At 43.5% G+C, this 27,381-nt stretch overlaps 1 protein-coding gene across 1 annotated transcript in view; it reads right to left on the reverse strand.

Moving 5' to 3' along the window:
- LPAR3 (lysophosphatidic acid receptor 3) overlaps positions 1-25,434 on the reverse strand; it is a 105,171-nt gene extending 79,737 nt beyond the window's left edge. Inside the window, exon 1 of the mRNA XM_004369111.2 lies at positions 25,246-25,434. The gene's annotated coding sequence lies outside the window, so the exon portion shown is untranslated. The remainder of the gene's footprint in view (positions 1-25,245) is intronic.
- Positions 25,435-27,381: the final 1,947 nt, after the last annotated feature.

The raw sequence follows: 27,381 nt of genomic DNA on the forward strand, positions 1-27,381 counted from the left end.
GAAAGCTAATCCTTAACTTTGCTAAAGTTTGGCTACTCTGTTTCTGAAGAATTAATCTTAAGACCTAAATATAAAACCTAAAACGATAAAGATCATGGAAGAAAAAATAGGGACAATGCTAGGGGCCCTAATGTGTAGCATAAATATAATAGGAACCATAACTAACAATGCACAAACATCAGAAGATAAACCAGATAACTGGGAGCTCCTAAAAATTAAACATTTATGCTCATCAAAAGGCTTCACCAAAAAAGTCAAAAGAAAACCTACCCTCGGAAAAAAACTTTGGCTACGACATACCTGACAAGGGTCTAATCTCTAAAATCTATAGAATACTTCAACACCTCAACAACAAAAAAACAAAGAATTCAATTTAAAAATGGGCAAAGGATATAACAGACACTTCACCAAAGAAGACATTCAGTTCAGCTAACAAGACACATGACGAAATGCTCGTGATCATTAGCCATTAAAGAAATGTAAATCAAAACTGCAATGAGGTATCATCTCACCCCAACATTACTGGCACTATTTAAAGAAAAACCAGAAAATAACAAATGTTAGAGAGGCTGCGAGGAAACTGGAACTCTTATGCACTGCTGGTGGCAATGTAAAATGGTACAACCACGATGGAAAACGATATGGCGCCTCCTTAAAAAGCTAGAAATAGAAATATCATCTGATCCAGCAATCTCACTCCTAGGAATATATTCTAGAGAAATAAGAGCCATCACACGAATAGACATACACACACCCATGTTCACTGCAGCATTATTCACAAGAGCAAAAAGATGGAAACAACCTAAGTGCCCATCAACACATGAATGGATAAACAAATTATGGTAAATACATACAATGGAATACTACACAAGGATGAAGAACAATGATGAATCTGAGAAACACCTCACAACATGGATGAATCTGGATGGCCTTATGCTTAGTGAAATAAGTCAATCACAAAAGGACAATATTATATGAAAAAGGAAAAGTCATAGAAGCTTCCTAGACACATCTAAACGCCTTTTAGGGACTGAGTTACTGGGGCTGAGGGCTCGGGACCATGGTCTTGGGGGACATCTAGGTCAACTGGCATAACACAGTTCATAAAGAAAATGTTCTGCATCTGTCTTAGTCATCTAGTACTGCTCTAACAGAAATACCACAGGTAGATGGATTTAGCAAAGAGAAGTTTATTCTCTCACAGTCCAGTAGGCTGTAAGTCCAAATTGAGGGTGTCAGCTCCAGGAGAATGCTTTCTCCGTCAGCTCTGGAGGAAGGTCCGTGTCATCAATATTCCTTTGGTCTGGGAGCTTCTCTGAGCAGGAACCTCAGGTCCAAAGGATGCGTTCTGCTTCCAGCACTGCTTTCTTGGTGGTATGGGGTTCCCATGTGTCTCTGCTTGCTTCTCTCTTTTATATCTCAAAAGAGATTGGATTAAGACACTATCTAATCTTGTAAACCTCATCAGTATAACCTCATCACAGTGATAGAATTTACAACACATAAGGAGATCACATATAACCTCATCATAGTGATAGGGTTTACAACACATAAGGAAATCCCATCAGATTACACAATCATACAATACTGGGAATCATTACCTAGCCAAGTTGCTACACACATTTTTGGGGGGACACAATTCAATCCATGACAGCATCCTACTTTGGTGAGTAGTGTCTGGGGTCTTAAAAGCTTTCGAGCGGCCATCTAAGATACATCTATTGGTCCCATCCCATCTGGAGCAAAGGACAATGAAGAAAACCAAAGGCACAAGAAAAATATTAGTCCAAAGGACTAATGGACCACATGACGCACAGCCTCCACCAGCCGGAGCCCAGAAGAACTAGATGGTGCCAGGCTACCACCACTGACTGCTCTGAAAGGAATCATAATAGAGGGTCTCAGACAGAGTGGGAGAAAAATGCAGAACAAAATTCAAATTCACAAAACAAACCAAAAAAAAGACCAGACTTACTGGTCTGACAGAGACCAGAAGAACCCCTGAGACTATGGCCCCCAGGCACCCTGCTAACTCAGAACTGAGGCTACCCCTGAAGTCCACCATTCAGCCAAAGATTAGACAGACCTATAAAACAAACAATAACACATGTGAGGAACGTGCTTCTTAGTTCAATCAAGCATATGAGACCAAATGGGCAACATCTGCCCAAAAGCATAGAGAACGCAGGAAGGGCAGGAAAACTGAACGAATGGACACGGGGAAACCGGGGTATAAATAGAAAGGAGAGTGCTGACACGTTGCAGGAATTGCAACCAATGTCACAAAAACAGTTTCTGTATAAATTTTTGAATGAGAAACTAATTTGCACTGTAAACTTTCACCTAAAGCACAATAAACTTAAGAACAAGAAGAAGAAATCTTCAACTCAAGCACTAAATTTGCTCTGATCTAGACCTGCTCTCCACATACCAACAAGGTCCACGATACACCCAAGTGTTTCTACTGTTAGTACAAGTGCAAAGATGAGCAGCCACACTGGGGGGGTCAGGATATAGACTTGGGAAAACACTTAACTTGGGAAATATACTTAACACAAATGAGAAACTTAAGTGCCTCAAGTCATCTTCAGCTCAGAGGAGGTGACACACAAGCAAGGGAGAAACTGCAGCCTGAGTTTAGCCGAATAAATCAGTTGCAGCATCAGTGCAAGCTTATGAGCCCTTTAGGCAGGAGAATGGCCCGTGGCATGTCAACTACTGCTTTCTCTCCCCATGCAGTGGGTGGCCTTGCAAGAGGCTATAATATATACACACAGCTTCTACCCTAGGACTTGTTTACTAAACAACTGTAAGGAAATGTATTGTTCCACAGATGTTACTGACGGCTAAAGACTGTCGTGGCCGCTTTATTAAACAGGAAAGCAAGCTAGAAAACCTATAGAACAAAACTAAATAAAAGATGAAACAGATTTTTATATGCTTGGCAAACTCCATGATCCACATGCAAACGCACTGTAATGCAAACCTTTAATCACATTTGCTTTACCTATGAAAAAAAATTAATCTCATCTAATTCATTAGGCTAGAAAGATCAGAGATACATTTTGTCCTCTGACCCTCATCCAAGTAAAGATGCTAATCAAAATGCTTAAAATTAATATTATTTATCTAAAACTCCATATGTTCTATTATACAGCAAAGAACACTTAGATAGTTGTTGTGTATTCAGATTTCAATAGCTTTACTGTTTGAAGGTGGTTGCTTTTATGGAATGCTAAGAAATGCCAAAATTTAAAGTGTGGACGTTCGTAGCTGAGAGAGTCTCCTTGTACAAAGAATTTTGTCTCTCTGTGAAAATACATTTTGAGAAAATTTAGCATCCGTGTTCACAACAGATGACTTCTCATGAGAAGAAAATCAGACTTCTTTACACTGTAAAATTCACAACAGACAAAATTTTGGTCCAACCTATTTCTCCTAACCGACTGTGGTACTATCTTTCCCTGCTCACACCATTTCATGGCCTCCCCGCCTCCCTCCAGTCCTGAGAAAGATTTAAGAGTACTTTGCCCTATCTGCATGGTTTTGTTCCAAATAATCCTCCGTCCTGGCAGTCTTCCACTGTTAACAGTGGCAGTTCAACAGCAATCTAGATGGGATTGTTGGGTGCTTCTGGGAGTGCAGACCCACCCAGGCTACTGCCTGACTGAATCCTGAAATTCTACATTGAAAAGAAAATAATATTTTAAAAGCATGTGGCTACAGTGGGAAACAGTTCTAATCAAGCTTTTAGAGGCTCCAAAGGAGAGCACTGTGATTGCTAAACAAGCAAGTCAGTCATGCCCCCTGCTATAGGAGTTCTATGCTTTGGTCAGGAAGCAAGATTCATTACTAAGGCAGGAGGCACATGTCCCTCCACAGCCTGCCCAGTGCCTGTCTGGTACTGAAATATCACAGCCGTGTAAAGGTGGCCAGGCCACGTAAACGAATGCTGTGCCGGGTCTCATCCCTTGGCCCCTCCAGCTCCCCTCCATACCCTTCTCCCATTTGCTCTGGACCCTGGAGACTTGCTCTTAGGGACTGCCATCAACAGGCTTCCTGACCCTCTAGCTTCTGCCAACAAGAGGTACAGTGTCTTAGCTATCTAGTGCTGCTATAGCAGAAATACCACAAATAGGTGGCTTTACCAAACAGAAATTTAGGAGGCTAGAAGTCCAAATACAGGGTGCTGGCTCTAGGGGAAGGCTTTCTCTCTCTGTTGGCTCTGGAGGAAGGTCTTTGTCTCTTTGAGTTTCTGTTCCTGGGCAACCTTCATGTGACTTGGCATCTATCTTCTCCCATCTCTGCTTGTCTAATCTGCTTTTTATCTCTTGTAAGAGCTTAACTAAAACACATCCTACGCCTATCCTGCTTCATTAACATAACAAATAAAACCCATTCCCAAATGGCATTATAACAACAGACATAGAGGTTAGGATTTACAACACATTTTAGGGGGACATAATTCAATCCATAATATACAGCAAGAGATCGTAGGAAAGAGGAGGATGTTGCCATATTGATTTCTCCTGCTCCCTCCCTGCTGTGGGCTGGTAAGGGGAGCTCTTCTCAGGCAGCCTTCTCATACAGGTAGCCTCCTTTCTCCCTCCTCTGGCCTTTCAGGTCGATGGGTGGCATTATGGGTTGGATTATGTCTACCAAAAAGATATGTTGCAATCTTAATCCCTGACACCTGTGGATGTAACCTTGTTTGGAAACAGGGTCTTTGAAGATGTTATTAGTTAGCATGCAGTCGTACTGGAGTAGGGTAGGCCCTAATTCAATATGAGTACTGTCCTTATAAAAAGAGAAGAGATGCAAAGGAAAGAATGCCACGTGCAGATGGAGGCACATATTGGAGTTATGCTGCCACAAGCCAAAGAACACCTGGGGCTACCAGAAGCTGGAAGAGAAACAGAAAGAGCCTCCCTTAGAGCCTTCGGAGAGAGACCAAGCCTGCCTGCCAACACCTTGATCTCAGATTTCTAGCCTCCAGAACTGTGAGACAATAAACTTCTTCTTTTTTATTTTTAATTGTACTTTAGCTGAAGGTTCACAGAAAAAGTTTCTCATTGAACAGTCAGTACACATATTGTTTTATGAGATTGGTTAACAACCCCACGACATGTCAACCCTTTCCCTTCTCGACCTTTTTTTTTTGGTGAAAATATACATAACCAAAGATACAGCATTTCAAAAATTTCTACATGCACAGTTCAGTGACATCAATTACGTGCTTCCAGTTGTGCTGCTATTCTTACTTTAGATGAAGGTTTACAGAACAAAACAGTTTCTCATTAAACATTTAGTACACATGTTGCCCTATGGCAATGGTTAACAACCCCACTACATGTCAACACTGTCCTTACTCAACCTTGGGTTCCGTAGCACCAGCCTTCCTGTCCCCTTCTGCCTTCTAGTCCTTGTCCCTGGACTGTTGTGCCTCATTAATGGTGAACCTCGGAAGTGACTTCACCTCTGAGCTAAAAGGGTGTCTAGGGGCCATACTCTCGGGGTTTCTCCAGACTCTTTCAGGCCAGTAAATCTGGTCTTTTTTGTGTGTGTAAGAATTTTGTTCTACATCCTTCTCCAGCTCTGTCCAGAACCCTCTGCTATGATCCTGGTCAGAGCAGTCAGTGGTGGTAGCTGGGCACCAGCTAGCTGTACTGGACTCAGTCTGGTGGAGGCCTTGGTAGATGTGGTCCATTAGTCCTTTGGACTAATCATTTCCTTGTATCTTCATTCTCCCTTAATCCCAAAGGGGTGAGACCAGTGGAGTATCTTAGATGGCTGCTCACGGACTTTGAAGACCCCAGACGCTACTCACCAAGGTAGAATGTAGAACACTGCCTTTATAAACTGTATTATGCCAATTGAGCTAGATGTTCCCAAAGACTATGGTCCCCATGGCCCTCCACCCAGCAATTCAGTCCCTTAGGGAGTTTGGATGTGTCTATGGAGCTTCCATGACCTTTCCTTGTACAAGTTGCGCTGGTTTCCCCAGTACTGTGTACTGTCTCACCCTTCACCAAAGATACCACTTATCTATTGCCGATTTAGTATTCCCCCCCCACCCCTCCCATCCCTCGTAACCAACAAAGATTGTCACTGTTTGTGTGTGAACTTTTTCATGAGTTTTTACAATAGAGGTCTCATATAATATTTGTCCTTTTGTGATTGACTTATTTCACTCAGCATAACGTCCTCCATGTTATAAGATGCTTCACAGACTCATAGGTTTTCTTTGTTCCTCTTACTCTCCTGTGCTGAATTCCTTTTGTTTGTGGATTTTTTGTTTTTTCATTTCTTTTGTTTTTGTAGGTTTTGTTTTTACTGACACTTTATGTTTTTCCTCTTTATTTTTATGAGTAGGTTGGTTAACTTTCTTTGTGGTTACTGTGAAATTTACCTTTATCTTTCTAAGTTTGAAGCAGTCTATTATAACTTGTTATCACCTTGCCTTCCTCTCCATTAGCAGGTTCTATACCTACACCATTTATTCCCTCTTTTATTGTTCTGATGTTGTTGTCATTTACTGATTTACTGCTCTGATTCCCTGTTGTATTTCTTTTGGTTTTGGATAGTCCTTGAGAGTTCATTCCTAGATTGTATCTGGCTGATACAATTCTGCGTCCTGATTCATCCTGTGAGCTGAAGTTGTTTGTTCTCAGATCAAAGGACTCCCGTTAATAAGTCTTTTAAATTTGGTTTGGTTTTTATATAGTCCCTTAATTTCTGTTTATCTGGAAATGCCCTAATTTCACTCATATCTGAATGAGAGTTTTGCAGGATATATTATTCTTGGCTGGCAGTTTTTTTCTTTCAAGGTTTCATATGTGTCATCCCATTGCCTTCTTGCCTGAATGGTTTCTGCCAAATAATCTGAGCTTAGTCTTATTGTTTCTCCTCTGTATGTGACTTCTTGTTTTCCACGAGCTGCTCTCAGGATTCTTTGTCTTTGGTTTTGGCAAGTGTGATTATGATACGCCTTGGGGATTTTCTTTTGGGGTCTATCCTATATGGGGTTCGTTGAGCTTCTTAGCTGGTCAGCTTTTCATCTTTCATGATATTGGGGAAGTTTTCTGTCAGTGGTTCTTCAATGATCTTCTCTGTGTTTTCTGTTTTCTCCCCCTGTTCTGGAACTCCAATCACTCGAAAATTTTTGCTTTTGATTGTATCCCACATAATTCTCAGGGTCTCTTCAGTCTTCTTTGTTCTTTTTTCTGAGTTTTCCTCGAACAGAGTTGTATCCGAGTGTTTGTCTTCAATTCCACTGATCCTGTCTTCCACCATTTCAAACCTGCTTCTCAGCCCTTCTATGACACTGTCCATTTCTGAAATCTTGTTGTTTATCTTTTGGCTTTCTAATTGTTGTTTTTGTATAATTTCTAGTTGTGAATTTATTTTGGCATTTTGTGCCTGCATTATTTTCCTGAATTCTTCCTTTTTTTTGGTCTATATTTTCCATGAATTTGTCTATTTTTTCCTCATTTTTGTCTGCTTTTTGCTTCGACTCTTGGATAATTCTGAGTATCAGAGATTTCAATTCCCTATCAGGTAGTTCTAGTGCCTTTTCTTCTACTGGAAAGTCATCTGGTGTTTTATTTTGGACGTCTACTGGAGCCATCCTGTCCTGTTTTTGTAAATGTTTTGATATTGTCTGTTGTCTTCGGGGCATTCAGTAGTTATTATTCTCATTTATTGATTTTAGATTTGTTTGTTTCGTCCTTTTTCTTTTTTTTCAAATTTGGCTATGTCTGAACAGATGGGCTGTGTGTTCTTTGTTGTTTGCTTGTCTGTGGGCATGATACTTTTCACCTCCTTCTCCAATTGGCAGAGTCAGTCGCTCAGATATGGTACAGCAGGGCAAGTCTAGCTGAAGAGGAGTTGCTGGGATGGGTTGTTTGTGGCACTTACTACAGCCACCAGGGCGGGTCGGTAATCAGTGCTGGGCAGGTTCTGGTAGGCCATGCCTGTGCTGCTTGGTGGTGTGATGTTAAGCACACAGTGCAGGTAGACAGGATGGAGGGGGGAGATTGTGATGTGTGGAACTAAGATGGGTATGGTAGAGAGGAGAGAGGAACAGGAGCCAAAAACATATAAACAAACAAAAAAGAGTGCTAGGGGAGCTTGCCATTGGAGTGGAGAGGTGAGAGGCTATGAAATAGAGAAAAACAAAAAGGGGAAGAAGAAGAAAAAAAAGAAAAGAATGAACAAAAAAAAAAAAGAACAGCAAAGCTCCCAGGGATCCCACCAGTGCAGCTGTGAGGTCTGGGGAAGTTGTTCCCAGGTGTTGAAGTACAGTGTGGCTAGGAGGTGTAGAGGTATTTAGTGTCAGGTATTCAGGAGACAGGAAGAGAAGGCAGGTATAGAGAGATGAGAAACTGAGTAATAAAGAAAGACAAAAAGGGAAAAAGAGGGAAAAGAAAACAAATTTAAAAAAAAAGTACAAGAAAAACCCCAAAAAAAACAGGAAAAAAAAAAACCCCAGAAAAAAATAAATGCTCTCAGGGATCCCTCTGCGCATCTGTGCAAGCTGAGGGGGTAGGTCCCAAGTTGCATAGCACTGCCCGGCCAGAACGGTGCTCCCAACTCAAGAAAAGAAAAAGAAAACAAACAAACAATTCAAAACAAACAAACAAAGAAAAGCCCTGGGATCCCACCAGCGTGGCAGCATGGACCAGGAAGCAGTTCCACACTTGAACAGAGCTCCACAGCCCCTCAGGAAGAAGTAAAGTTGACACACAGAGCCAGGTATTTCAGCAAAAGGAGTGGAGGTGGTGAGAGGTAAGGAAAAAGTCAAAAGAAGCAGAAAAAAGCAACACCAGCAGCCAACAAATGGCACTCAGGAGACAAACCATAGTTATAGGAGTTATATAAAACAAATTTGACTATATAGGGTTCCAACAGATCTCTGCACACTGAAGTCTACTTCACAAATTTCCTTCAATGTAATCCAGGGTCAGTTCCAACTGTAACTGTATTCCTGGTCATGCATACATGGAAATTTGTATCATGGATATAAGTGTTAATTCAGGAATAAGGATTAGCCAGGTTTGAAACTAAGCACTACAGAGAAGGGAGCAGCGGACTTTCCCTTATGATGCCTGTGAGGAAGGCTAAAGGTCAGGTAATGACGCCCTGAGCCAAGGGGACTGCAGCCCAGTGCGAGGCAAAAGCAATGCAAATGTAGCAAGAGCTACAGTCTGCTGCACATCACTGGTTCATCCTCCACAGTAGCACATTCAGAGTTTCCTGAGCAATGTTTGATAACAGGTGCTCTTACAAGTGCTACTATCACTTACAGGCTTGGTGGAGCTACTGTAATGGGACATATCTTCAGACCATGGAGACAGGAGCCAAACACAGTCACTGAGCAGACAAAGAAGTCTGGGGGCTCAGGGCACTAAGGTTACTCAGTACTATGCTCTTCTCTGCTACATCAATAAAACCAGATGCCGTCACTTCAGCTCCAACTCATGGCAACCCCGTGTGTTTCAGAGTACAACTATGCTCCACAGATGATTTTTCTAGAAGTAGATTGCCAGGTCTTTCTTCCAAGGAGACTCTGGGTGAACTTGAATCTCCAACCTCTCCATTAACTATGGAGTGTGTTAACCATTTGCACCACCCAGGTACTCTGCTCCATCAATATTCTCATCTTACTCTAGCATTCTTAACCTCTGCCCTTCCACCTGTTCCTTCCAACCTGAATACAAGCACGCTTGGGGAAAATCAGAAGCAGTCCTTGACTCTGGAACCTTGTGATTTATACACCTGGAATTTTCATACATTCATATATTGACTCTCCTAAGGTAGTTTTTATTTACTAGATTCAAACCCTCTTTCAGTCACTGGGGGAAAAAAAAATCCCCCAATACTGCACTGTGTTATCATTCTCAGCCTATGTGTCAGCCTTTACCACCAGACAGAGAGCTTCTTAAGGGCTAGGACAGTTTCTTACTCATGTTTGTACACCTTGTGCCCAATATAGTACCATATAATAGTCGTGCAATAAATATTTGGTTTGTATACTGGTTAGTTCGTTGGTTAGTTTCAGTGAAGTAGAGGAGATGGAAGCCGGATCACACTACATTGAATAGTACTGGAGTGATATGGAAGGAGAAAGAAAGAACAGGCTATTCTTCCAAGGAATTTGGCTAAGAAATATTTGGTATCTTTCCTATGGCAGCCAACATACTACATTAGATATTTATTTGTTTTACTCTCACTTCTAATCTTGTTGGTAGCAGAGCTGGTATCCTTTTGTCTCCCGGTTCACTGAAGCCCAAACACAGAACCTTGCTTATAATAGGCAATGTCATGGATTGAATTGCATCCCCAAAAATGAGCATCAATTTGGCTAGGCCATGATTCCCAGTATCCTGTGACTGTCTACCATTTTGTTATCTGATGTGATTTTCCTATGTGTTGTAAATCCTACCTCTATGTTAATGAGATGGGAATAGCAGCAGTTATGTTAATGAGGCAGGACTCAATCTACAAGATTAGATTGTGTCTTAAGTCAATCTCTTTTGAGATATAAAAGTGAGAAGCAAGCAGAGAGATGGGGGACCTCATACCACCAACAAACGAGCCAAGAGAATAGCGCATCCTTTGGACCTGACATCCCTGCACTGAGAAGCTTCTAGTCCAGGGGAAGATTGATGACAAGGACCTTCCTTCAGAGCCGACAGAGAGAAAAAGAAAAAGCCTTCCCCTGGAGCTGGCACCCTGAATTCGGACTTCTAGCCTACTAGACTGTGAAAGAATACACTTCTCTTTGTTAAAGACATCCACTTGTGGTATTTCTGTTATAGCAGCACTAGATAATTAAGACAGGCACTCAACAAAAATTTATTCAGTTTGATTGAATAATCCCCAAATTCTCTGTTCCTAGTCCTCTTTTCCTTCGGTCTCACTGTGGAATTTGACAGTAGTTATTCCCCTCTTGAAATTCCCCTTCTACAGCCTCTTGACTCTACTCTTCCCTGGTTCTTTCCCAACTTTTCTCAGTATTTTTGTCTCCAGTTCTTTCATCAGCCTTAAGATGTAGATACTCTTAGACTCAGTTCTCAGCCCTCCCTTCTTTTCCTTTAAACTCTCTTCCACCTGAACTACAATTGCTTAAATCATTTTTTTCTATGTGGAGAACTCCCAACTTATTATCTCCAGCTATAATTTCTGACATCTCTCATACCCTCCCTCTTTCATGCTAATCTCCCACTCAGATGTCAGAAACCCAAAGTATCTTCAAGACAAGAAGAAAGTTGCCACACAGGCAGCGTGTATGCAGGCTGGGACTCTCAACTTCCCTCAGTTCAGTTGTTGAAGATGGAGTCACATTAAGGAATCAAGTTTCAACTTTAAACACCTGGGTTTTAACCTAGAGGGCTGAAATGGTGGTGACTTCAGGACCCACTCCTTGTCTGCAGTACAGCATTAGCAAGTTGGTGGAGTGGTTTGGTATTGGTACTATACAGCAGTCGTGCAATAAATATTTGACTGTCCAACTCACACTAGCCAGGATTTTCTGTTCTCCTTCTCCCTGGTGTTTCGCTTGGGCTCAAGGTAGAGGATAGGGGCTCCCTTTCCTGACACCCCACTGGGTCCTGACTACTACAGTGTTCCCAAGCCAGGGCTGACTCTGCCTGCGAATCTGCTCCAATCCCAGCACTCTGCACACAGCCTTCTAGATTCTAACTTGGCTCCAAACCTGGGTATTTATTTTCTGGATTTTCCCCTTAGAATGGTCTCAGCGTCTTCTTACATGAACTTTCTATTGTTGACCTCACTGCACAACCAGCCTCAGACCCTTAGGCTGCAGAAAAGGACTAGCAGGACCCTAGACTCCATTTCTAAGAAGTCCTGGTCTGTGTAGTGTGACACTGAACTCAGAGCCCTTTTTCTCATTCATTTATCCATAACTGCCTATTGTCCCGTTACTTCTCTTGTAATTCTCTTTGAATTATAATTTAGCTTTATCTCCTGTGGCACAGACTGACAAATATGTTTTCCTTTTCTTATAGCACACCTGACTTCATTTTCCAGCCTGCTTGCAGCTAGGGTGGCCACATGACTAAGTTTTTGCCAAAGGAATGAAGTGTGCTACTTCCAGGTTAGCCCTAAAACCTTAAGTGTACACTCTTCGTATTCTTTTAGCTTCCTGCAAGTTGGAACACAACAAGCCTGTGATCCAGCTTTGAACATTCAGACTAGGGCAAAGCCCGAGAGCAGAACTACTCAAAGTAGTCCACGAACTAGTTTCCATCCATGAGGAATTATGTACAGAAATTGAGGATAAATACTTAGAAATGTTTACAGCAAATTGACATTGCTGTGAAATCCAAGTACATGATCAGTGGATTCATCTCTTTGGACACAGAATTAACCAGAAGCATTGGTCTGTGACATATTGGAAATACAGAAAACTGGCCCTTAACCACTGAGAGTTTGAGAAGCACTGCCCTATAGGACAGCGGAGAAACAAGAAGACCTTAGGACTCTTACGTGGGAGAAAAATCAATGCCTGTTTTTTTCAAGTCACTGAATTGTGGGGTCTCCTTGTTACAGCAGCTGAGCCTTTACCCAAAGAAATACAGAAACTGGCCGCTGAATGTGAGGTGCTGCCATAATTAAAATTTAAAATATGTGACACTGACTTAGCAGTCAGGTGGTAGGCAGTGAGGGAGCTGATATCATCAGCTGTAAAGCTGGTCACCCTACTATGCCACAGCAGAAGACTGGTGAGCTTTTCACCTGTAATAATTTGGGGGGCAGAATGTACACCTATGAAGCCTGGGGCTCTAGGTGAAGGTGCTAGAAAGAACCAGAATGTTAGCATGTGTTGGCTTCTCCTCGCAACTTTTAGGAAGAGATGAGCTCAGGCAAGAATTGGCCAGTTTGTATGCAAAGGTAGAAAGGAATGGACAGTGTCCAGAAACTAGAGGCATTGGAAGGGCAGAAAAATTAACTGCTTCTGTAATCTCAAAAAGCAGAAAATAGGATTACCACTCACAATCTTTCTCAAAGGCCTCTCAAGAAGACTATGCAGTGGAACAAAGGAAGACACGCCTATAGTAAAGATCAAATTAAGTGAGCATCTTCCCACTCAAATCCATGTTTCAAAGAGCCTCAAGGTAGATACAATTGAAGAGAGGAAGAGAGTAATGGGCCAACCACCAAAATTGGGAACTAAGGGTTGCTTAAGAATTTGGTCCACAATTTAGATGTGGTAACTGGTACATGAAACCAACTGGAAGTAAACAGAGCAGAAGATTTCGAAGCTTTTAAGGACTTGCTAAGGAGGCCACAGCTTGGCCACGAAAGGCCCATGTTCATTTTCCCCCTAAAAGCATGTACTTTCCAACACTCACTCCAGATATGGCCACAGAGGATAATGGACAAGGAAGAACTCCCCAGGGGACAAAGTCAAAGTTAGGGCCCCTGGGAGGCCTCTCCTAGAGAGCAGAAACAAGAACCACCACAGAACTTACTCCACAGCCAGGGCAGGGGGTCTTAATAATTCCTGCCCAGCAGGACTTCATCATTTTAATGAATCTGCAACTTCTACATGTTTCCTATTCTTCCAAGTGGGTGTTTTTATTGTGGTTTCTTTGTTTCTACTTCTCCATTGTATGGTACATGTTTGTCAGTCAAAGAAAAAAAAGAACATTTTAGCACGGCTATTTAAAACAGAGGTTAGAGAAAGGATGGCCAGATCTGTGGTTCTAGGGTAACCTAAACCCTTCATGGAAAGCAAGGCAGGAGGTGATGAACAGGAGGGGCAGGTGGGGTGGTGGCACTGGCACATCACTTGCAGTGACAGCATTAATCTGGCACGCTCCCGAACTTGCCGAAGCCTTTTCCTCCCTCTCTAAAACTGGCATAAGAACTACAAAAACCATCCGGATTGTTGAAAGTATTAAATTAAAGCAATGCTTATAAAGTGAGTAGCAAGATGCTTGGCACTTAGGAAGTGCTCAATAAATGGTAGGCAGAACTTCACAAGATAACTCAAAATTTAAAAAACAAACACAAAAAAATTCAGTGGAATATACAACTAGTGTTCTGGAAGTTTACCTGTTCATGCTCTAACACCCCCATTTAACATGTGACAATGACAAAGTCATCCTATACCAGTTGCCACTGAGTGGATCTCAACTCATGGCAACTCCATGTGTGTCAGAGTACAACTGTGTTCCATAGGGTTTTTCAGTGGCTGATTTTTCCAGAAGCTGATCACCAGGCCTTTCTTCTGAGGCACCTCTGGGTGGACTCGACCCACCAACATTTCAGTTAGCAGCTAAGCGCTTAATGATTTGTGCCACGCAGGGTCCGAAGCCATCCTATGTTGTTGTTGGATGCTGTCGAGTCAATTCCGACCCATAGCAACCCTATGTAACAGCGCAGAACCACCTCATTGGGTTTTCTTGTAACTTAAGAAACACCTAAAGGATTTTACTTTCCCCATTAACAAAATAGATTCTCCCAGTTTAACTATTCTACAGACTTCAATTCTATCTGACTATAAAAAATTAGGGTGGATATAATCTGTAAGACTAGTAATGATCTGGTAGCAATCCATGGAAATTTAACCTTGCTGACAATCCATTTCATTTCCCTCTGTTGGATATTCATGGAATTTGCATATGTGGAGAGTTGTAAGCATGTAATGGGCAAATTCCACTGGTCTTGTTTCAGAAGATTCTAGCCAACAACTGATTCCTCTAACTAACATTTAACATTTCCAGTTAACATTTTCTCACCGTTCACTATATGTAGGAGAAAGACAGAGATGCATCAAGACATGTATAGAGATGTAAAATGCCCTTGGGAAGTTCATAATCTAGAGCTGTGGTTCTCAACCATGGACATCCCCTTCTCCCCTCTGTGGACATTCGGCAATGTCTAGAGACATCTGTGATAGTCATGACTAGGGGTACTACTGATATCTAGTGGGTAGAGGCCAGGAAGCTCCCCCACGACAAAGAACTGTTGCTGCTATATGCCGTCGAGTTGATTCCAACTCAAAGCAACCCTATAGAACAGAGTAGAATGGCCCCATAGGGTTTCCTAGGCTGTAATCTTTATGGAGGAGCTCTGGTGGTACAGTGGTTAAGTGCTCGGCTGCTAAATCAAAGGCCGGCAGTTTGAACCCACCAGCCACTCCATGGGAGAAAGATGTGGTAGTTCTACTCTGTCCTACAGGGTCACTATGAGTTGAAATTGACTTGATGGCAACAGGTTTGGTTTTTGGTTTTAACCTTAGGAGAGCAGATCATCAGGTCTTTTCTCCTGTGGAGTGTCTGGTGGGCTCAAACTGCTGACCTTTAGGTTAGGAGCAGAGCACTTAACCGTTGCACCACCAGGGCTTCTAACAAAGAACTACCCATTCCCAAATGTCAATAGTCCTGAGGTTGGGAAACTGTGATCTGGAGATAAGGATAATACAGGGCTCAATGTAATATGATCTGTAATAGAGAGAAAAGTGAAGTGGTATCAGATTGACAAAATTTAAAAAGGTGAATAACAATCAGTGTTGGCAAGAGTGTGGGGGGAATGGCACTCTCATAACATGTTAATGAGAACATAAACTGACATACCTTTCTGGGAGAGGGAAAAAAGCTTTAAAAATGTATATACTACTCCTATCTTCACTTTCCTTCCATTCCCATTGTCTTCTTTCTTCCTTTCCCTTCTCTTTTCTTTTCTTCCCTGAACAGAGAGGTCAGCATGTGGCTAAGAATGCAAGGCAATGAGGAAAAGATCGGAGAATGGCACAGAGACATGAGCTATGGTTGGGGAGCCACAGAGTGGACTGAGCTAGGACTGGAGGCTGAGGATGAGAAGCAGTGGGGCCAGGGGTGTTGGGAAGCTGCTCAGGGGCACGGCCTGGCAGCCAAGAACAAGAGGCAGTGAGGGGCTGACAAAGCAAGAAAAACTAGGATTGCCTTTGTGGTTGGGAGAGTGTTACTCTGAGCAAATAAGTAAGTATACTGAAGATAACTGTGTCAAGTTTCTTGCTGGCAGAGAAGATATTTACAAACATATAAAGGGGTAAGAATAGAAAGATCCCTAAGGTGCTGGATTAGAATTGGAGGTACTGGTATGAACTCAATTTTATAATAGTCTGATATATAAATATCTATAAATGGATACGTGTGCATACATACAGACACACAGTCGCCCCCCCTCTTATCCACGGTTTCGCTTTCGGCAGTTTCAGTTACACGCAATTGCTGTTCAAAAATATTAAATGAATACATAGCACGATGAAATCTTATGCCATCCTGCTTTGTGATTCACATAACATTTATTACAGTATATTGTTATAATTGCTCTATTTTACTATTAGCTATTGTTGTTAATCTCTTACTGTGCATAATTTATCAATTAAACTTTATTACAGGTGGAAACTCTGGTGGTGTAGTGGTTAAGAGCTACAGCTACTAACCAAAAGGTCAGCAGTTTGTATTCACCAGGTGCTCCTTGGAAACTCTGTGGGGCAGTTCTACTCTGACCTATAGGGTCGTTATGAGTTGGAACTGACTCGACAGCAATGTGTTTGGTTTTTTGGGTTTTTTTTAGAGGTATGTATGTATAGGACAAATCATAGTATATCTAGGGCTCAGTACTATCCATGGTTTCAGGAAGCCACAGGAGGTCTTGGAACATATCCTCCGTGGATAAAGGGGGACTACTGCATTTCCTAGGTCTGTCCTCTGACAGGGCTAGAGCAATGAAACCCCAGTAACAATGGGTACACCATCATTCCATATCTGGTTTCTAAATATCACTCTCTACTAAAAGGAAGAGATCAGGGAAAGTACAAGATGAGTCTGGAATACCTTGTGGTGCTAGAAAATAAAGAAATGTTCAGTGATTGCTAGGAATGTATCAAAAGGACACAGGAGCCAGCTCAAAGGCGCTCCCACTGCCCAAACTGAGAACAATCTGAACAGCAAAAATGAATAATGATAGTAACAGATTTCAAATTAGTGAATACAAAAGGAATGCATGAATACTCACTAACAAAAATGAATAAATAAATGAAGAAGAAAGGAAGTTCTTCTTTACGGTAGAATGTCTACTAGTAAATGTAGAGCGAGTTATGGAACTAAATCACCATTTGGTAACCTTCGCAGAGGTAGCTGATTCAGACAGGAGTCACCAATGACTGGTAAACGTGTAGATGGAGGTTTGACAAGGAACAGACTATTAGCATAATCTTGGAATTAAAAAAAAACAACTCATTGCCATCAAGTTGATTCTGACTCACAGCGACCCTACAGATACGGTAGAACTGCTCTATAGGGTTTCCAGGGAGCAGCTGGTGGATTCGAACTGCTGACCTTTTGGTTAACAGCTGAGCTCTTAACCACCGGGCCACCAGGGCTCCCCACAAATACTAATACATTTCAAAGGGGGAAAATGGCGAATTTAAGGTGGGGAAATCTGGCTGACACCAACATAACCCGGTGATCAATGTTAATATTCCAGTGGTGGATGGGGTGGCATCCTGGGCCTCCTGATGTGATGTTCTAAGAGCACAGCTTCATTTCTGTGGCATCCCTGCCAAGAATGCATGACCGGAGCCTGACTTGAGCCTGGTTATGAGGAAACACCCGACAGACCCAGTTTGACAGTCGTCTTACAGAACAGGAAACCTGTACTCTTCAAAACTGCAAGGGCTTTAGGAACAAGAAGAGTCTGCACAACTATTCCAGAAAAGACACAATTAATTGTAAAATGGTTCCCAGGTAAGACGGGACAAACATATTTGGAAGAGTGTGAAATATGAGTGGGATCTGTGGCTTGGGTAGTAATGTTGTGACAATGTCGATTTCCTGATTTGGTGTATTGTACGCTGGCTATATAGGAGAGTAAATTTTTTTGGAAAAATACACATGCTGGAGTGTTTAAAAGGAGTCCTGGTGGTGCAGTGATTAAGCGCTCGGCTGCTAATCGAAAGGTCACCAGTTTGAATCCACCAGCAGCTCCATAGGAGAATGATGTGGCAGTCTACATCTGTAAAGATTACAGCCTTGGAAACCCTTGTGGGGCAGTGCTACTCTGTCCTATAGGGTTGCTATGAGTCGGAATCGACTTGACAGCAATAGGTTACAGGGAGCGTTTGAGGGTAATGGAGAATAAGGTCTTCAACGTGTTCTCAGAAGATTCAGAAAACAAGATTCATGATAGACAGACAGATAGATAGATACTTTGATCCTAACACCATGGGAACACAGAAAAAGATTTTACTTATTTCCTCTTTGCCAGACCCATGTGATCATTTCACTAAAGGGAGAGGACTCCCATTCAAAGGACTGGCCTAATAAGTATCAGCCAGGGCAGGAGGCAAATGACTCACTGTAGTTCTCCTGGCACACTCCATACCTAATCCCTTGCTTTTGTCTTTAGTAACTAGTTACTCCCAATGGCTTTGAGACTTGAACTTCAGGTTTCTAGCTCTCCTTGAGGACTGAATGCCTCTGACTGACCCCACTGCCCACCTTTGACTTAAATGGTCTGAGCCTGCCTGAGGGCGGCTTAAAGATGAGGAGGGGCTTTGGTGCAGCCTGGCTGAAAGGGGAGACCAGAAGGCTTGCCTTAAAGCTGTCTTTAAAAAACAAGCACACTGTTTTTATTTAGATCACATGTTTGTTTGGAGGACCCCTGGAAAGACTGATGGAGCTAGGGAGGAGCCAAAGCACCCTCTAAGACAGCCCTGCCGCCTGCCAAGCCATTCCTTGATGACACCAATAAATCTGCACATGGCTAAGCCAAGCCCAGGGTTAGTAGAACCTCCAGTCTAATGTCAGGGAACAATGAAGACATAGGAGTAGCTGATGAGTAATTAAGGGGACTAACCAACATCCTTAAGAAAGGGTGGGGCAAGCTGTACTGGGCGGGTTGTTTTCCACAGTGACACACAAGCTGGCCAAGCCGAGGTAGATGAATGACTCACAACTGAGTAGAAGAGCCAAGGTCCACCAGAGCAGTGTCAGGGGTCACGGGTAAGGGGGGAGTTCAAGGCCATAGACAGAAAGGATAGGAAGCCGGAGGTCAAGAGCTGCAGAGGCCAGGCCAGGAGGCGGAGAGAGAAGAAGAAGGAAGACATAGGCCTGTGATGTGGGGAAGGGATGGGGAACAACCCAGGATGTCAGAACCTTGTTCTCACTGGGTACTACTCTCCTGGCTCGCCAGTTCAGACAGAGAGCAACGCACACTTTTCTGATCAAATAATGAGCTTAACTGTTTCAAAGGGAAAAATGTCTAAGTTAGTTTAGTGCTTTACAAAGTGAACATCAGAAATTCAAGTGCACAAGAAGACCCAGGGCAATCAGAACAGCAAAAGTGCACCCCAATTCAATGTCAGATGATTGCCATTGCTACTGTCCTCTGACTCACTGGGTAGGTAGCTACGTCTTTGTTTTTATCCTCTAAGAATAGAGATGATCAGACAGTATGGGTAGTTCTAAGAGGGAAGTAAAGCTTGTTTGGAACTTTGCCCTGTGGCCTTCGATCACACAGTGTTAGGTAATCTCAGTCCTGAAATTTATCTTCCTCTCATACTGTCCACAGAGCAGTTTCTCCACCTTTGGCAGGCTTTCCTCCTTGAAGTCTAGTACGACATCAGAGGGCAGGACACAGGGATGTGCAGCAATATCCACTTGGCACATCGTGGCTATGGGAGAGTCTTCCACTCCCACACAGTCAGCACTAACTGAATCTGCCTGGCATGTCTACGGCTTTGAACCCGTTCAGCCATGGTTGACCAAGCAAAACTGGAACTGATGCAAATTTTTAAAATTTGGGTGATCTGGAATGATAACCAGAATGGGAAAAATTATGGGTCAAAGCCCTGGAATGGGAGACTCAGAAAGGATGTAGTAAGCCTTTTCAGGAGCCTAAGGCATGAGATTAGATTGGCAGGACTGTGGAGAGCTACACACATTCAAAGCTGTATAGTTGGTGGCCATCTTGAGCAGGGCATCGCTCTTTCCGACTCTCCGCAAAATCCCATGGGCTAGAGATTTGGTTGCTATGCAACATGTATACTGCCCTTGTTTTCCAAGAGGGAGATTAAGTTTCTAGCAGGGCTTCAACCCATAATTTTTCCCATTCCAGTTATGGTTCTTGTCATGGACTGAATTGTGTCCCCCAAAAATATCTGTCAACGTGGCTGGGTCATGATTCCCAGTATTGTATGATTGTGTAATCTGATGTGATTTCCTTATGTGTTGTAAACCCTATCACTATGATGAGGTTATACGTGATCTCCTTATGTGTTGTAAATTCTATCACTGTGATGAGGTTATACTGATGAGGTTTACAAGATTGGATAGTGTCTTAATCCAATCTCTTTTGAGATATAAAAGAGAGAAGTGAGCAGAGACACATGGGAACCTCATACCACCAAGAAAGTAGTGCCAGGAGCAAAGCACGTCCTTTGGACCTGAGGTTCCTGTGCAGAGAAGCTCCCAGACCAAAAGAAGATTGATGACACAGACCTTCCTCCAGAGCCGACGGAAAAAGCGTTCCCCTGGAGCTGACGCCCTGAATTTGGACTTGTAACCTACTGGACTGTGAGAGAATAAATTTATCTTTGTTAAATCCACCCACTTGTGGTATTTCTGTTACAGCAGCACTAGATGACTAAGACAGTTCTGTTTCACTCAAATTTTTAAAATTCGAGTCTGTTCTAGTGTCGCTTCCTCAGCCATGACTGAACTAGGAAGAATCAGTTCAAAGCCCTGGGTGTGTCCCACATCTGGAGGCCCTGTCTCTTTAATTCCAAAACTTATATGGCCCTTCACAGGGTACAAAGCTCTTTCACACACAGTACTTAATTGGACCCATCAACAACCCATGGAGGTAGGTAGAAAAGGAATTATTTTGAGAAATAATTGATTCAATAAATGAGAAAACCGACTCAAGGATGACAGGTGTTTTTTCAAGGTCACAATAGCTTACAAAAGTAGAGCTGGGATTAAGACCCAGACCAAGTGCCTCTCTACCTAGCATTGTATAAACACAAACTCTCAGGGCTTATGCAGACAGCTCCCCACACCTCACCACCACCTCCTGCCATCCATGGCAGGACTAAGTTCCAGAGGATTCTTCTACATACACACAGAATCCAGGCCAAGGGGCAAAGGATCAGCAAAGTCAGAGAGGAGATGGCTCAATACCCACAGGAGAAATGATGGAGCACAGAGCAAAAGGACCACAGCCAGTGTTATGGATTGAATTGTGTCCCCAAAAAATGTGTGTCAACTTGGCTAGGCCATGATTCCCAGTATTGTGTGACTGTCCACCATTTTGTCATCTATTGTGATTTTCCTATGTGATGTAAATCCTGCCTCTATGATATTAATGAGATAGGATTAAAAGCAGTTATGCTAATGAGGCAGAACTTAATCTACAACATTAGGTTGTATCTTGAGTCAATTTCTTTTGAGATATAAAAGAGAATCAGAGATGAGAGGGACCTCATACCACCAAGCAAGAAGAGTTGGGACTGGAGAGCATCTTTTAGGCCAAGGGTCCCTGTGCTGAGAAGCTCCTAGACCAAGGGAAGATTGATGACAAGGACCTTCCTCCAGAGCCAACAGAGAGAGAAAGCCTTCCCCTGGAGGTGACACCCTGAATTCAGACTTCTAGCATCTTAGACTGTGAGAGAATAAACTTCTGTTTGTTAAAACCATCCACTTGTGGTATTTGTTATAGCAGCACTAGATAACTAAGATGGCCAGGGAAGGGGACAGCAAGCAAGAAAAGTATAACATCTCTCAGTCACCTAAGGCTTGGGAATCTATCTTTGCACTCTTACTTGAACAATATACATTTGCATCCATGTTTACACAAATGCCAATACTCTGATTAACTTAATGTTTATCTAGGAGGGAAAGAGAACAACTAGCATTTAAGGAGTACTTCCTGTATATCAGAGACTCTGCTAAGTGCTTTCTCTTTTCATCCTGGGAGGTGGGTATTATCTCCATTTTTACAGATGAGGAAATTAAGGCTTAGAGAAATTAAGGCAACATGCCAAGGTCACAAAGCCTGGGCTGGAACAAAGGCTGGTCTGACTGCAAAGCCCTGCTCTTCTCTTTATACTGCATTAATAATGCCTTGGACCTGGTCTCTGCCATTTAGAAACTTGCAATCAGACTTAACCACTCTGTTGGGTATGATCACAGGCCAGAAAGCATTTTGAACTAATGTATACTCCAAGGAGAATGGCTAATGGATAATTTGAGTTATAGGAACTCCCACTGGAGTTATAGTGATTCCCCTTGCCCGAGCCCAAAGAAATAAGAGGTTGAGCTTAAGTTATGGTGGACTGCTGCTCTTCAGCAGGAAACTGGGAACCTTGGGGGAGAAGCAGCCAGCCTTCAGAATGTGTGCGTGACTTTGAGATATGTGCCCTGGTAGCTGCCTGGTGACATGCTGTGTGCATTTCCTCCTCTGTGCATGTGTGTGTGTTTGAAAACTGAGAGAGAGAATTGGCAGTGGTGGTCAGTGCTAGAATTTTCACTTTCCATGAGAGAGACTCAGGCTCCATTCCTGGCCAATGCACTTCATGAGCAGCCACCACCCATCTGTCAGTGGAGGCTTGTGTGTTGCTATGATGCTGAACAGGTTTTAGAAGAGCTTCCAGACTAAGACAGACTAGCAAGAAAGACCTGGCAATCTACTTCCAAAAATCAGCCACTGAAAGCCTTATGGATCACAACAGTCCAATCCGCAATGAATCATGGAGACAGCGCAGGACTGGGTAGTGTTTTATTCCACTGTGCATGAAGTCATCATGAATGGGGTGTGGCTCAATGGCAGCTAACAAGAAGACTCTCAAATCGGTTCTGATGAACATACCCAAATAACAATCACATCCTTTAGTGTTTTCATTTGAGTCTTAATTCATAGAAAACATACGCAGACCTGTTGTATCAATCGTCTCGTAAAACAGCCAGATATCTATAACAGATTTGACCGAATATAAAGAGTCTGGTCGTTGATTTACGGATTTGCCAGATTTAGAAAAGAGGATGTATCATTTGTAGTTAAATCGAAACTATAAAGTTTTGCAATCTAAAGACAAAGAAAACAAGAAAAATTTGACAAAATGGTCTATTTTCCTAAATATATGGTAGTGACAATACAAGTGATGTCCAGATGGTTAGACGATTCTACATAATACCAGATCAGTCTCAAGGAGTACCTGAGTGGTGTAAAAAGTTAAGCACTCAATGACTATCCAAAAGGTTGGTGGTTCAAACCCACCCAGAGGCACCTCCAAAGACAGGCCTGGCGATCTGCTTCCAAAAGGTCAAAGCCTTGAAAACCCTATGGAGCAGTTCCACTCTGAAACACATAGGATCGCCATGTGTCGGAATGGACACTAACACCACCACCACCACCAACATACAGTTCCAAACCACAGGAGTCAACTCTGGAGGCTCATCTCAAGTGCACATTCCTCACTGGCAGTGTTTGCTCGCTGATCTTTTTAGGATGGCCCTGTTTGTTTAGATAAACACAGTGTTAACAGAGCCAAGGCTGTGTGTCTGCTTCTAACTGCACCATTTCTAATTGAAAATTAGAAAAATTCTATTCACTGGATGCAGATTACACAGAATTGGATCCACTGTCTCATGGGAAGCAGGGTTAGCAAATATTGGTAAAATTTAGAAAAAAGTTGCCATTGAGTCAGATAGTTCACTCTTAAACTCAACAACTCTCAGCGTTATCAAACAACTCATGCTTTTGCAAAATGCCTCGTGATCCGTGACAGAGGCATATCTAAGGTATGGCAAGTATGGCATGTGGCCTGGACACCACTTGAGGAGGGGAAGGGGGTGTGTATGCCCAGCTACTGAGCAGTTTCTATTAACCCAGTAGGCCCAACATCCTTCCTCAAGTACAGCAGACACAGAAGTGTAGCAAGGGTAGGGGTAGAGGGGGGCACTCGTCCCCAGGCACAAGTTGAAAGAGGTGCTTGGAATGACATTCCCAGGCGCCACAAATATGAAAGGCGCCTAACTGAGGCAGCTGGACAAGAGGAGGGGAAAGGCGTTTCTGCTGACCATGGCCACTATCAAAGTCTATTCATCTTGAAATGGAAAGGGGGGCACAACTTAGAGATCGCCCCTGGATGCTGCTACCCTCGCCACAGCCCTGCAGGGGTGCAATTTTAGTGTTTGCCATAGGCGCTATTTTTCGTATAGAAGGGATCATCTGTTGGGACTGACATTTACTTTATTCTCCAACTTATTAAAAACAAGTAGGAACCACGAGAAGTTGCGTTGCCCTTTACTTCTAAAGTAACATTTTAAGACTAGGTAATACACTGGGTGGTAAAGAAATTGAGGAGAGAGAAAAAGTGTTGGAGTGACAGTAACAAATTATGAGAGAAATATTTCGTGGAAACTAATCAGTTAAAAACTGACCTACAGATGATTTTGAGGGCTGTTTTAACGATTACCTTAATAAGACTAAATTGCTTCTAATATTCACAGTCACTCCTCAAATTACATGCTTGAGAAATTTCGAACCAGTTTTTAGGTAGTTACAACTTGCTGAGGGAAAGCAATAAAGTAACACTGCTACGGAACAAAGCCCTTTTGTCTGCCGGTGGGGAGAGGGAATCCCTGGGACCTTTCCTTACTCGCACAGCACAACCCCCAACAGTGTTACTAGTTACGAAAATCATAACTATTTCCCAAATCGTTAGATGCCTGCACGTGATTTGTGCTCTTCCTCAACCGACATACCATCGTACTACATGTAACTAGAGGCTGAAAAATATTGTATCTCTAGGTTCCACAAAAGAACCTCAGTTTCCTAGCCACCTCCGAAAACAGTAAGACCGTGTCTGGAAAAATAAGCACCTGTGCAAAAGCAAAGCGGAGCCTGCGCCGCACGTGTCCGCGTCTCTGCGCGCAGACCAGCAGCCCACAGGAGAGGAGCACGGAACGCGGATTTTGCATCCCGACTGCGTTTTGATCTTGGAAAAAAAATGGGAAAGAGCAAGATGCGCAACACCCTTTCCCCCACCCCCACCCCCGGAGAAGCCCTTTCCCAGGTGCTTGGAGTGAGTTTGGGGCCCAGGTTGGAAGCCTGGTGACCCCTAAAAGTCGTAGGCAGGGCTCGGCGTAGGTCCTGCGCCCGGGCCTCGCCATGCGCGCCCGGATGCCCGCAGCCCCGGGAACCCTCCCCGCCCGGCGTCCCACTCACCGCTCACGCTCGCCCGCGCCGCCGAGCCCAGAAGCGGGGCCCCTGCGGCGGCTGCATGCCCTCGGGGCGGAGCGCGACGGGGCGCCGAGCTCCGGCCAGGCGCGAAAAGCTGCTGAGGACCGCGGGCAGGCGGCGCAGCGCTTCCTCTCCAGCGGCCGCTGCGACGCGCCCGGAGCCGCAAGAAAGTTTGGCGAAGGGGAGGACCGGCGCTGAGGGGGGGCAGCGTCTCCGCCTTTCCCCGCCCTGCACGGCGTGGCCAACCGTTCCCACGGGAGAGCGCCCTCCATTGGCGAGGCACCGATCTGCGCACCGAGGGGCCTGCGCGAGCCGAGGGAGGGCAGCTTGTCCACAGACGGGCTCCTGCCTGGGACTCGTCCCGCGGAGGGTGGCCGGGCACCAGGAGGAGGGGCGCCCAGTGTCTGAGCACTGGTGTCCACAGGCCTTACAGAACCATACTTCGGAGCCCCATATTAAATCACATTCGCTCCATGCCTCTCATCACTCTGCGGGGAGAGATTTGTTTGAAGCGGCTGCAGGGTGGTGCAGCCCACACCCACCACCCATGGGAGTCAGGCTGTCAGTCGGGCTGAGACCTAACACTCTAACACTCGAATTCCAAACTTACCCCAGGATGCAGGCAGCCCCCAGAAGTCAAGGACGTTCACGCCTGCGGCCTTTCCTAGAGGTCGTTTTTTTGAAAAAGGAAACAAAATATTTAAGGTTCTTATAAGAGGTTTCTTGGCCTCCTGGGGTAAGAAGTCCTGGATACTTTGTTTTTCAACAGTTCAAATATAAATCCTCCACTGACCCACTTTTGGTAAAGTAGAAAGATGCAAAGTAGAACATTGTCATAAAGGCTTTGTTCTCTCTGGATTCTGCAAGACAAAAACTAGGTCAACAGAGTTGCTATAAGTTGAGTCTTCCTGGTGACCTTCCAAGAGTGAAATACTGTGAGGTAAACGGTCCTTCTCATTCATGTTTCAAAAACTTTCAGAAACACTGAAACATGTGCCCAGATGTCTTCCCTTAGCCATTTTCCTGCCTGTCCACCCTCCCTTCCTTCCACATTCATATTGGGCCCTTCTGTGTGGCAGCTAGGAACCACATCCCAGGAAACAACCCTGTAAGATTATCTGCCCCCTGCCATCAGAAAGATTCTGCTCTCCCTGAAGGCAACGTCTTAATAATGTTATATTCCTACACAATGAACCTCATCCAGTAGACCATGACAGCCTGGTATAGTAAAATTTTGATCAACATGTACAGATTATTGCTGCTACATCTGAGTGTTTAGACAATTAGTGTGGTGTCTTACAGATGAACTGTGTAGAGGGGGTACAACTTGCAAAGCTGGAATTGAAAGACCCATTACTGGAACGAGCCAAAACTTGCATAGGAAACACTGCAAACAGCACAGTGCTGAAGGACGACCTGGTGAACACAGAAACCCTTAACCACCTGCACTTAGCAAATGCCTGATTCATAATAAGCCCTCAACAAATTCGTAGCATGTTGAATAAAAGTTGTAGGCTGAACTGGGAACTGTAAACACCATTTAGAGCCCTCTTTTGCTGGGAAAAGTTGCCCCATGTTCCAAACAGTGTATTAACAAAGAATCTTTGGAAATACATTATTTCCTGAACTTGAAAATTGTGAAGGATAGGGACTCCACATATTCAGCTGTGATTACCTTTAAACGTATGAATCCTCAAAAAGGAGAAAGGATATGGTAAGCCTCTTGTAAAAGGAAAAAGACATTCTAACTAGATGGATTTTTTTAAACAAATGTGAGTCAGATAGGAGGGGAAGGCAAGAGGGTGATAAAGAAAAACAGATGGAGAGGGGAAGGAATAGGAAGAACATTCAACTATAAAGACCTATGGGCAGGAACAGAAGAAAAGGGACAGAGGCAAACGACAAACTAACAGGTGTGACCAAAATCCTAGTTTTGGGAAGGAAGCTTAAGGATCATCCACCAGAGCCTTCCTTAATTCCACGTGGGGTGTGGTATTTCTCTCTCCTCTCCCAAAATGTTTTATTAGTAAAACCAAATTAAAATGATAAAAAATGGCAAACATAGATAAGTGGTAATATTGGTGAAGGATAGGAGAGTACACAATACTGAGGAAGCCAGCA

This window comes from Trichechus manatus, unplaced genomic scaffold (assembly GCF_000243295.1).
Source record: "Trichechus manatus latirostris isolate Lorelei unplaced genomic scaffold, TriManLat1.0 scaffold00003, whole genome shotgun sequence".
NCBI lineage: Eukaryota > Metazoa > Chordata > Mammalia > Sirenia > Trichechidae > Trichechus > Trichechus manatus.